Source organism: Oreochromis niloticus, linkage group LG12 (assembly GCF_001858045.2).
Source record: "Oreochromis niloticus isolate F11D_XX linkage group LG12, O_niloticus_UMD_NMBU, whole genome shotgun sequence".
In the NCBI taxonomy this organism is placed as follows: Eukaryota; Metazoa; Chordata; class Actinopteri; order Cichliformes; family Cichlidae; genus Oreochromis; species Oreochromis niloticus.
This window is the reverse complement of record NC_031977.2, coordinates 13,128,583-13,141,375: the sequence shown is the minus strand read 5'-3', so window position 1 is coordinate 13,141,375 and position 12,793 is coordinate 13,128,583. Positions and strand designations below refer to the sequence as shown.

The following is a 12,793-nucleotide window of genomic DNA, read 5'->3' as shown; positions in this document are numbered from 1 at the left end:
TCCTGAATTTGAAATTTCCACTGAAATCACAGGTAAGAGGCAAGTGGAACCAAGATCTAGGACCTTTGCTTTTTGAAGTTTGCAAAAACTGCTAAATTTTGCCAATGGTAGTTCACTCTTTGCAACATAGTACGCTATTCTAAACAGATTTTTCAGGACTTCTTGTTATGCTTGGTTTACTTTTAGTATGCTTTTTGCAATTGGTGTTTGTTCTGGGAAAGATACTGCAGACTGAGCAATAATGTATTTCTTGCATTTCTCATGGGTTCTGATGGGGTCTTTCTTAAAATGACTGGTCCCAGTAACAAAGGCGCTTGTCGACTCAGAAAGCTCACAGCACACCCGGCAGAACATTATGTTATTTAGCTCGTCATATTCCAGCCACATAAATTCTTTTGTCCATGAAACCAAAAAAGGTGCGCTTTCTTTTTCCCTCATTGTCTGATTTGTCATAACTTTTCCGTTTTGTGGTCGGCTTTTCTTTGGCTGCCCCTTCTTCACCCTGACCTGTCTTGTTTGGCTCTGCAGAACTAAAATACCTGCGTAAATCCATCTGCTCTTTCACACATACTTGCATAACGATCAGCAATTCTCTGCGCAATCAACCTCTATCACATGTTTAAGCTTGCTGCAGGAGATTTCACTTGTCATGTTTGATAGTAAGCTAACGATTGATAAGACGATGCCAGAGGAATTGGTGCGCAATTAATCTGTGACTTACCAATTAGTGCTGCCGCTCTCTACACACCGTTCGCGCGATCGCAAAGTGAAAGCAACAAACAAGCGCAAATTCAAACGCGATTTCAATGTGTCACATATTGACAGTGGCTCATCGATGCCGATGACATAATTACTCAGCTACATTTGTGAAAGAATGCAAAAGCATTGACATATCTTTCATTCCTATGATAGCCCGACGGGCAGGGCTGAGATGGATTTTGGTAGCCCGACTGGAAAAATCGCTAGCCCCAGGACCTCGGGCTAGCGATTTTGCGAGCCCTGCCAATTCAGGGTGTGCAGCCTTAAAGTATGCAGCCTCAACAGTCCTAAAGGGCCGCGACCTCAAAGACCGAGAAGTGCGAGGCTTGTGAAATGGAACGGTCTAGCCTCCGTCGCGCTGCCCAGGTTGCCTAGCAACCATGATAGCTGGAAACGTGTGGTTGACAGAAATGAAGGAGAACATATTTTGTTCATTTGTTTGTTTGTTTCTACACGAGCTTTGTGTGATTTAATAAGTATCTGAGACTGAGGCCACAGGACTGGAAAACATGATTGTTGGCCTTCATATCTGTACTGAACAGTCATTTTAAGATTAGCTGGTAAATAACAAGGAGTTAATGTTGTTCATGAGACTAAAGTCAGTGTAAATATGATAGACCCTGAATTAGGATACAGCCTCTGAATCGCTGCATCTTGTAGCTGTGTCGTCTTAAATTGGTCATGTGATTTTGACGCGCCGGCGCGTCCGGCGACCCCAGAGGTTTAACTTAATATTTAAGTGTCTCTTGGTTTTAGACTAGCTGTTTAGTCTAATTTGATGTTTTAAACCAGAAAAGAAAGAAGAGGGGTTAGAATTACAGGTAAGAACTGCTCAGTGGTATGTGAGAAACTGTAAATGTAAAGCGTACAGGTCAGTCCTCATGTTTTTAAATCAGATTTTGAGTCTGTACATGGCACATTATGCTTTTGCATGTTGTGAAATGTGCTGCAAAACAAACTGAGGTAAACTAACTGGTTTACTGTGATGGATTTAAAGTGCGTGTGACTGGTGTGCAGTGGCTGTGGTGCTCACGGTCAGAGTTCAGTCACAAAAAGGGTAACGGAGATGAATTTAAAGTTAAGGTGATGGTGCTTAGATTCATTCACAGACTGAAACCTTCACACCAACTTTATCCTGTGTCTCTTAGTTTTAGACTAGTTGTTTAGTCTATTTTGATGTTTTAAACCATATCACAGGGTTTTTACTTCACCATTTACGGGGTTTTAACAAGCAAACAAAAGACAGATCGTGATGTTTGAAAATGTTTTGGAAATATTCTTTAAAGATTAGATGTAAAATACTCAGAGGATAAATTCAATTGGTTTATTAGTTTATTACATAAGTTGAAAAAAAGTTAAACAAGTAAATAAAGAAACAACGTAAAAGAAAAGTAAACAAAACAAATCGGTAAATAAAGGAAAACGGTAATAAGAAGGGAAAAAAAAGAAAAGAGAAAACCCCAACAATCCCCTCTGAGCAAGCACTAGGCGACAGTGGGGAAGAAAAACTGCCTTTAAACGGGCAGAAACTTCCGGCAGAACCAGGCTCACGAGGGCAGTCAACTGCCGGGACTGGTTGGGGGGGGGTTAGGGTGAAAAAGAAAAAAGATGAAGGAGAGAGGGAAGAAGTGTTAGGAGAGAAAGGGAGAAGGGGAGAGGAGAGGTGAAAATTAAGACGGAACAGAGGTGGAGGGAGACGAGGTGACATCAGCAGTAGAAAAAATAGAAGAAGTAGAAAAAGCAGGAGTGTCCCTCCTCCAGAAGAAGCAGAAACGTTTTTTCTTCTTTTCCATGAGCTTTTCCACGAGCACTTTTTTCTCCAGGATGAGGGTTCTCAACTGATCGGCTGTTTCTTCAACTTCCTTCTCAAGTTTCTGGCATCTTTGCTCCATTTCTTTTAATAGATTGCGCTTGTCTGTATTTTGCTGTTGTTTTTCCTTGTGGATATTTTCTAACTGCTCATTTCTTCTTGTGATTTCTTGAAGCTTACGCTGCAGGTCTTCATTTATTTTCTCTTGTTGCTGCTTTTGCGCAAGCATTTCAGCGTTTTCGCGCTTCAAGTTGTCGGAGTTCAACAACATCTCATTAATGACCTCTGAGTGTTTTTTCGCCATTTCATTGATCCTACGCTGCATCTTTGAACGTAGTTTTTCCAATACTTCTCCTTCCAGTTCAGGTGTTCTGTCCTTCATTGTATTACAAAATTCGTTCAGTTGTAGATTTCTTCTCTCCAAGTCCTGAAGAATACGTTTTTCTTCTTCCTGTTGCTCTTTCTCTTGAAGAAGCTCTTTATTTTTGCACTCTGTTTCATCCAGCCTGACTTTCAGCACTTCGTACTTTTTCTTTATGCCTTTGAGTTGGTCCTGCATTTGTGTGTCCTCTTCCTTTATCTGTCCGAGGATTTGTGCAGTTTGTTCCATAGCTTCATCAAGTGTTCCTTGGAGCGCCTGATTCTTTTGCTCCATGTTTTGGAGATCCCTTTGCATCTCCCCAATAGTAGCATTCGCGCGTTGAAGCTGGGCAGACGTTTCTTTTAATTCAGCACTCTTTGTCTTGTTTTCCTTCATCAGGAACAAAATCTTCTGTTGTGCTTTACCAAACTTTCCTTCCCAGGCCTCACTAATAATTTTTGTGTAAGGCTGGTGTTGCTGTTGTTTTTCCAGCTCTTGATTTCGTGCTTCCAATTGTCTGCACTTCTCCTCCAGTTGAAGCTTCTCTTCTTCAATTTGTTTAATTTTTGCATGTAGGTCGGAGTTTTCCTGTAATGTCCTTTGGACTGATGAGGCACTAATGGATCGTGTCATATCAGTCATCCCTCTTGAAGTGAGTGGCCGCCCAGACCTCGAAGGAGAGGCAGCAAGATTTTTTATTCTTTGTTGGCGTTTTCGTGGAGACATTTTGAATCCTGTGCACAGTGACTCTGAAGAGGTTTACAAATACTTTCAAATATATCTCTGGTGAACGTTTGAAGGCTGCGAACAAACTGACTAAAACTTGCTGCTCCTGACCCCTATTTGAGGAAAACACTTCAAAGGATCAAAGGCATGATGTCCTTGTGACATCATCACTCTTTATGAATCAGATTGTCACATGACATTTTAGAATGGGGATGTTTTGTTTTTTTTTAAACTGTTTTCAAATTTAACCCTCTGACCAGGAGGAGTCGAACATTAACTCTGCTCTTCCAGGGCACCCTGCAGACTTGGCTGCTGGCATTGGCGAGGGATTGCGGCCGCCGCTAGGATGACGTGAACACCAATCATAGGTCGACTGCAGGTATGCGAGTCAGACCTTCTCAGGAGGGTTTCACTTTTCTCTGTTCTTTATAATTGACCCTTGTTTTCTCTCTCTCAGCTCCTTGTCTCAGAGTGGGAGGGCTTTGAAGCACAAAGGGAGGAGCTTGTCATTTGGTTGGCTGATATGGATGTCCACCTGAGTGAGGTTGACCAGCTGACAGGAAACACCTGTGAAAAACTGAAACAACTGCAGGTGTGGGGTTGTTTTGATATGACATATATTTGATATGATACATACGTCAGAGACATTATCCTAAACTGAATTAACAAAGAACCATGAGTCCAACATGAAACTTACCTTGCATAAGCAGGGCTCGCAAAATTTCAAAATCCCTGGTAGTCCTTCGGGCAGGCACTCTTCAGTTTTTGGTAGCCCAAAATAAATTTAAGTAACCCGAATAAAAAAATAAATAAATAAAAATAAAAAAAAAAGACAATTTTTTGATTGATGTTTTGTTTCCTTTACAATATAAAGGAAAAAAAATCAATCTAAAAATATTTAAAACACAAATTACAACAACAATTTCAACCATCAACTCAAATATTTGGTTCTAATTGAACAGAAATTTCTATGAAATTGCAAGAACTGTGTACAACATGAATCAGTCTGTGTCAGATCCTGAATTTGAAATTTCCACTGAAATCACAGGTAAGAGGCAAGTGGAACCAAGATCTAGGACCTTTGCTTTTTGAAGTTTGCAAAAACTGCTAAATTTTGCCAATGGTAGTTCACTCTTTGCAACATAGTACGCTATTCTAAACAGATTTTTCAGGACTTCTTGTTATGCTTGGTTTACTTTTAGTATGCTTTTTGCAATTGGTGTTTGTTCTGGGAAAGATACTGCAGACTGAGCAATAATGTATTTCTTGCATTTCTCATGGGTTCTGATGGGGTCTTTCTTAAAATGACTGGTCCCAGTAACAAAGGCGCTTGTCGACTCAGAAAGCTCACAGCACACCCGGCAGAACATTATGTTATTTAGCTCGTCATATTCCAGCCACATAAATTCTTTTGTCCATGAAACCAAAAAAGGTGCGCTTTCTTTTTCCCTCATTGTCTGATTTGTCATAACTTTTCCGTTTTGTGGTCGGCTTTTCTTTGGCTGCCCCTTCTTCACCCTGACCTGTCTTGTTTGGCTCTGCAGAACTAAAATACCTGCGTAAATCCATCTGCTCTTTCACACATACTTGCATAACGATCAGCAATTCTCTGCGCAATCAACCTCTATCACATGTTTAAGCTTGCTGCAGGAGATTTCACTTGTCATGTTTGATAGTAAGCTAACGATTGATAAGACGATGCCAGAGGAATTGGTGCGCAATTAATCTGTGACTTACCAATTAGTGCTGCCGCTCTCTACACACCGTTCGCGCGATCGCAAAGTGAAAGCAACAAACAAGCGCAAATTCAAACGCGATTTCAATGTGTCACATATTGACAGTGGCTCATCGATGCCGATGACATAATTACTCAGCTACATTTGTGAAAGAATGCAAAAGCATTGACATATCTTTCATTCCTATGATAGCCCGACGGGCAGGGCTGAGATGGATTTTGGTAGCCCGACTGGAAAAATCGCTAGCCCCAGGACCTCGGGCTAGCGATTTTGCGAGCCCTGCCAATTCAGGGTGTGCAGCCTTAAAGTATGCAGCCTCAACAGTCCTAAAGGGCCGCGACCTCAAAGACCGAGAAGTGCGAGGCTTGTGAAATGGAACGGTCTAGCCTCCGTCGCGCTGCCCAGGTTGCCTAGCAACCATGATAGCTGGAAACGTGTGGTTGACAGAAATGAAGGAGAACATATTTTGTTCATTTGTTTGTTTGTTTCTACACGAGCTTTGTGTGATTTAATAAGTATCTGAGACTGAGGCCACAGGACTGGAAAACATGATTGTTGGCCTTCATATCTGTACTGAACAGTCATTTTAAGATTAGCTGGTAAATAACAAGGAGTTAATGTTGTTCATGAGACTAAAGTCAGTGTAAATATGATAGACCCTGAATTAGGATACAGCCTCTGAATCGCTGCATCTTGTAGCTGTGTCGTCTTAAATTGGTCATGTGATTTTGACGCGCCGGCGCGTCCGGCGACCCCAGAGGTTTAACTTAATATTTAAGTGTCTCTTGGTTTTAGACTAGCTGTTTAGTCTAATTTGATGTTTTAAACCAGAAAAGAAAGAAGAGGGGTTAGAATTACAGGTAAGAACTGCTCAGTGGTATGTGAGAAACTGTAAATGTAAAGCGTACAGGTCAGTCCTCATGTTTTTAAATCAGATTTTGAGTCTGTACATGGCACATTATGCTTTTGCATGTTGTGAAATGTGCTGCAAAACAAACTGAGGTAAACTAACTGGTTTACTGTGATGGATTTAAAGTGCGTGTGACTGGTGTGCAGTGGCTGTGGTGCTCACGGTCAGAGTTCAGTCACAAAAAGGGTAACGGAGATGAATTTAAAGTTAAGGTGATGGTGCTTAGATTCATTCACAGACTGAAACCTTCACACCAACTTTATCCTGTGTCTCTTAGTTTTAGACTAGTTGTTTAGTCTATTTTGATGTTTTAAACCATATCACAGGGTTTTTACTTCACCATTTACGGGGTTTTAACAAGCAAACAAAAGACAGATCGTGATGTTTGAAAATGTTTTGGAAATATTCTTTAAAGATTAGATGTAAAATACTCAGAGGATAAATTCAATTGGTTTATTAGTTTATTACATAAGTTGAAAAAAAGTTAAACAAGTAAATAAAGAAACAACGTAAAAGAAAAGTAAACAAAACAAATCGGTAAATAAAGGAAAACGGTAATAAGAAGGGAAAAAAAAGAAAAGAGAAAACCCCAACAATCCCCTCTGAGCAAGCACTAGGCGACAGTGGGGAAGAAAAACTGCCTTTAAACGGGCAGAAACTTCCGGCAGAACCAGGCTCACGAGGGGCAGTCAACTGCCGGGACTGGTTGGGGGGGGGGGGGGGGTTAGGGTGAAAAAGAAAAAGATGAAGGAGAGAGGGAAGAAGTGTTAGGAGAGAAAGGGAGAAGGGGAGAGGAGAGGTGAAAATTAAGACGGAACAGAGGTGGAGGGAGACGAGGTGACATCAGCAGTAGAAAAATAGAAGAAGTAGAAAAAGCAGGAGTGTCCCTCCTCCAGAAGAAGCAGAAACGTTTTTTCTTCTTTTCCATGAGCTTTTCCACGAGCACTTTTTTCTCCAGGATGAGGGTTCTCAACTGATCGGTTGTTTCTTCAACTTCCTTCTCAAGTTTCTGGCATCTTTGCTCCATTTCTTTTAATAGATTGCGCTTGTCTGTATTTTGCTGTTGTTTTTCCTTGTGGATATTTTCTAACTGCTCATTTCTTCTTGTGATTTCTTGAAGCTTACGCTGCAGGTCTTCATTTATTTTCTCTTGTTGCTGCTTTTGCGCAAGCATTTCAGCGTTTTCGCGCTTCAAGTTGTCGGAGTTCAACAACATCTCATTAATGACCTCTGAGTGTTTTTTCGCCATTTCATTGATCCTACGCTGCATCTTTGAACGTAGTTTTTCCAATACTTCTCCTTCCAGTTCAGGTGTTCTGTCCTTCATTGTATTACAAAATTCGTTCAGTTGTAGATTTCTTCTCTCCAAGTCCTGAAGAATACGTTTTTCTTCTTCCTGTTGCTCTTTCTCTTGAAGAAGCTCTTTATTTTTGCACTCTGTTTCATCCAGCCTGACTTTCAGCACTTCGTACTTTTTCTTTATGCCTTTGAGTTGGTCCTGCATTTGTGTGTCCTCTTCCTTTATCTGTCCGAGGATTTGTGCAGTTTGTTCCATAGCTTCATCAAGTGTTCCTTGGAGCGCCTGATTCTTTTGCTCCATGTTTTGGAGATCCCTTTGCATCTCCCCAATAGTAGCATTCGCGCGTTGAAGCTGGGCAGACGTTTCTTTTAATTCAGCACTCTTTGTCTTGTTTTCCTTCATCAGGAACAAAATCTTCTGTTGTGCTTTACCAAACTTTCCTTCCCAGGCCTCACTAATAATTTTTGTGTAAGGCTGGTGTTGCTGTTGTTTTTCCAGCTCTTGATTTCGTGCTTCCAATTGTCTGCACTTCTCCTCCAGTTGAAGCTTCTCTTCTTCAATTTGTTTAATTTTTGCATGTAGGTCGGAGTTTTCCTGTAATGTCCTTTGGACTGATGAGGCACTAATGGATCGTGTCATATCAGTCATCCCTCTTGAAGTGAGTGGCCGCCCAGACCTCGAAGGAGAGGCAGCAAGATTTTTTATTCTTTGTTGGCGTTTTCGTGGAGACATTTTGAATCCTGTGCACAGTGACTCTGAAGAGGTTTACAAATACTTTCAAATATATCTCTGGTGAACGTTTGAAGGCTGCGAACAAACTGACTAAAACTTGCTGCTCCTGACCCCTATTTGAGGAAAACACTTCAAAGGATCAAAGGCATGATGTCCTTGTGACATCATCACTCTTTATGAATCAGATTGTCACATGACATTTTAGAATGGGGATGTTTGGTTTTTTTTTAAACTGTTTTCAAATTTAACCCTCTGTGGTCCAGGGTATAATTGGCCGTTCTTGACTATTTTTGATTTTACCTCTATATTTCACCTTTAAAATATGTTTTTCTTGCCTTATTTGGTACCATTATTTTCAGCACAACCTCAAATATCTGAAATTTGAGTTATTGTTTTCATTTTGGTATACTATATTAGCACAGTTGATCTAAATTCAGACAAAATATTCAAAATCCGAGTATAAAGACTTATTTTTTTTGTTTACTATAAAACCCACAAACATGTTTAACAATAATTTTCATAACTTGAAATTGTGGGGATCACAGAAATTTTACTGCTATTGTTCATAATCATCATCATTACCATTGCATTAATAACATAATCTACAGTATTGATATTGCTCACATGCTGTAGGTCTTGTAGCCCTTTCCAGCCTTATACAGGCCTTGTCCCTGATGTTTTTTTGAGCCGCTCTTTGGTCTTGGAGAGGTTGGCATGGAAGAAATTGATTCTGTCGAGTTAAGAAGCGAGTTAAGATCAGGAGTATCTGTGATTGATTGGTTGTAATTCATGTGCTACATGGCCACACAGCCAGTCTGGAGCCAGAATTCTGTCTGGGTTGTAGGGGATCAAACGTATATCAAATTCAGTGACATGCTCAATCAATTTGTAACAATTTGTAACTTTCATGTAATGTGTTTTTTTTTTTTTTTTTCTAGTTTTTTGTTGATATTCTGTTTTAATCTATTAAAATTACCATACAAATTAGATCATTCCTTTGTAGGTGAGCAAACTTACAAATTCATCAGAGGATTACATAAATACTCACTGTCACTGTACATAAAGGTAAATAAACATGGGCTATAAGCACCAGAATCCAGCAAGCTAAATCAGGCTGATTCCACTACAACAGGATTGTGGGTGTGTAGAGTTGATGGCAGCTGGAAGGGAAGGGCTCCTGTTATAGTCACTGCTACAATGTAGAAAGAGCAGCCTTCTGTTGATGTAGAGAGGAGACCATACTACAGCTGTTTAGAACACACATCTGTCAAAGAAACTAGGGGCAGGTGCTAGTGCATCATGCGGATATCTGAAAGTTGTCTATATATATATATATATATATATATATATATATATATATATATATATATATATATATATATATATATATATATATGCGCGCGCTTACATTGTTACTGACACACTAAGTTTGGGGTGACAAACCCATATTATTTTATAGGCACCATGCAGCTCAAGTGAGCTGGATGAATAAAATCACTGCAAACTATAAAAAAAGGTTTAATTTATATTGATATTAACAAATAATAAAAACACATTCTGAAAATATTCCAATTTAATGAACCATGCATTTACAAATCGTGTTCAAGCCCAGACAGATTTTTTTTTTTTTTTCAAATCTGCAATTCCAAAAATACAGTTTCAGAAATATATCTTATTAAAGGGGTTCATAAAATAAACAAAAGCAAAATAGAACATATTTATGATTTAAAAAAAAGTTGCTAAATTCCCCAATCCTGTATTTCCATCACACCAATAATAGCAGTGTGTTTTATTTCTAAATTGGAAGTTCTTTGCAATTTATTGGGCTGGACTGGAGACTGTTCATATTAGACGTTCTCAAACCTTTAGTGTTTAGCGTGGAGTTGATTACTTGCCCAATTACTGTGTGGTGGACAACAACGCCCCCTGCAGTGTAAAGATTAAGCTCTGCAAGCTATTCTGAAAAACAAAAAACTAGTGACAAGAATGTCTGATATGTACATTAATTCACAACACGATTAATTTACATATTATTCATGCTATGTATTGTTTATGCACTTGTAAATCTCCCTAAGCGTGTATTTCCCATTAGCTGCAGGCAATTCTTCATAGCATTAAGTCAAGGGCGTAGATTTGGTTTTGGCATTGGTGGGGACGGATGATTCAACCACCGAAACCTGCCGTTTCTTTTGTTGTCCTTTTTGTCTTTGTTTCTTGAAAAAAAAAAAAGGAGAAATATACTTGCCTACATATGCTATTCTACATGCTTTTAAACCATTTAAAATTACAATTCATAGTTTTATATGTGAATTATATAATGTTAAATTACTATTAAATAAATAACTGATTTTAGACTTTAGTTTACTTCAGCCATATAAATCAGGTATCATACAAAAATAAAAAAAGCTTCAAATAGAGTCATGACAATAAAAGAATATGACTTTAAGGACTTAACAACATTACTTCAGTTATAGTACACCAACATCTCTGATACATTAGCGCTAAGGGAACACTGAATGACCTGGTGGGTTTTGTCCATAAAACTACTCATCTAAGATTACCACAAAGTAAAAGATCTCTCAGCAAAATTATGCAACATTTTAGGCACTATTGCCCCGATCAAATCAGTGAGCTGGGACTTTTTATTCTAAACATGAACTACTGTTACAGCAACAGACATGGACTACTGGTGCCCCACACAACAACTCAATGTCCACTATGTGAAGGAGTCTATACTATACTGTCTATACTATACTGTCCTGGTGGACATGGTAACACTTTTGTCATGGTTACATACAGTTTTAGACTGATGAGGGCCAAAGCCTAGCACATACTTGCCAACCCTGAGACCTCAGAATTAGGGAGACATTCAAAGGGGTTTTTACAGTGTTTACTTCTCGGAAAAAAATAAGTTTAATGTCACCGGCCTGTTCCGGGGGTGTCCAAATTCAGAGGCTGCGTCCACCTGAGGACCCAGCCTTCGCGGTCTAAGTGGGCCGGGTCCTCCGAAAGCCGGGTAGACCGGAAATGAGCGACTGTGAAATTGGGGGGTCTAGCCTTCATAATTACGTCACCTCTGCCGTCTGCTCCTTGCTGTCTAAATAAAGTAAAATATAACCGGACGCTGGCGTAGATTCTCGACCATCTCACACTTCTGTTTAATCAGTTTTCTGTTTGACATTTATTCAGCTGTGTGAAAACCCCGGAGGAACCCTCCCGAGGGATTAATAAAGTTTTATTTAATCTAATCTAAGCTAATAACTTTAATCTCAGCCAAACCGATTTACTCACGAACAAATAAAACACTAAAAAAGGCCAAACAATAACATGTTTAAGTTATTTGAAGTTTACACAACTACAATCTCGCCTGAAAATATGTTAAAAGTTTATTTCGCGACCCAGAAAGAGTAATAAGAGTAATATTAATACTAAGTAGCTGCAGTAGTAGCAGCTATTGTTGGAAACTGGAATTGGCTGGGCCAATCTAGGATATGGTTTTTCAATTTTGTTGTCCGGGTGGAAAATCAGGAGAAATTGGGGAGAATGGTGGCTCCGGCAGATTTTCGGGAGGGGCATTGAAATTCGGGATTCTCCTGGAAAAATCGGGAGGGTTGGCATGTATGGCCTGGTATTGCCTGTAACGTTATTATGACGGACACATTTTATGAGTGAACTTGACTTTAAGTGACTTACAGGTTTCTTTGAAAAATACTTTCTTATATCCAGGTTCTTCCTTTTTGCTGCCGTCCTCCTCTCCTCCTTGCAGGTCCTCGCAGCGCAGGATTGCCGCTGCTAAAACTAAACAGAGCTCCCTGAAAGGCACAGCCAAACACATTGGCTATATTTGTCACATGAGGTCGGACTCCAGTAGAGAACGTAATTTAACTCTTTCTGCACCGCTGGGTGAATGAGACGTTGACAGATCGTTTTTTTTTTTCTATCGGGTTTGTTTTTCTTTACTCGAAGAGATCAAATTATTGGTGGGCAGTGTTGGGAAGGTTACTTTTAAAATGTATTCCACTACAGAATACTGAATACATGCCCCAAAATGTATTCTGTAACGTATTCCGTTACGTTACTCAATGAGAGTAACGTATTCTGAATACTTTGGAATACTTAATATATTATCATGCTGTTTACAACTACATGAATGTCCTATTGCTGTGATTTATTACTGTTACTGAAGGTACGTAGTACGAAACGTAGTAAAGGGACCTCTGGCTAATACGTCCGGTTCCGTGTCGGGCTGGTAGCCGAAAACTAGCTTTACTTTGTTGTCTGGGTCAACTTTGCTTGCGGGAGACAGAGAGAGGCGTTGAAAGGCTGCTCCAACGGAACTTATTTTTTCCGGAGGAAAACACGAACACAGTGTACCGTTGAGTCTTAATAGCTTACTTACAAATGGGCTCGTCAGGCACTCTTCTTGGCTGCTGTGGTTATTATTATATTTACATGCTTC

At 39.7% G+C, this 12,793-nt stretch overlaps 1 long non-coding RNA gene across 1 annotated transcript; it reads left to right on the top strand.

Moving 5' to 3' along the window:
- The first annotated feature begins 3,913 nt into the window (after positions 1 to 3,913).
- On the top strand, positions 3,914 to 4,313 carry LOC109204521 (uncharacterized). The gene is made up of 2 exons (XR_002064014.2): positions 3,914 to 4,035; positions 4,114 to 4,313. It is a non-coding gene; the product is annotated as an uncharacterized LOC109204521 (long non-coding RNA).
- The last annotated feature ends 8,480 nt before the right edge of the window (positions 4,314 to 12,793 follow it).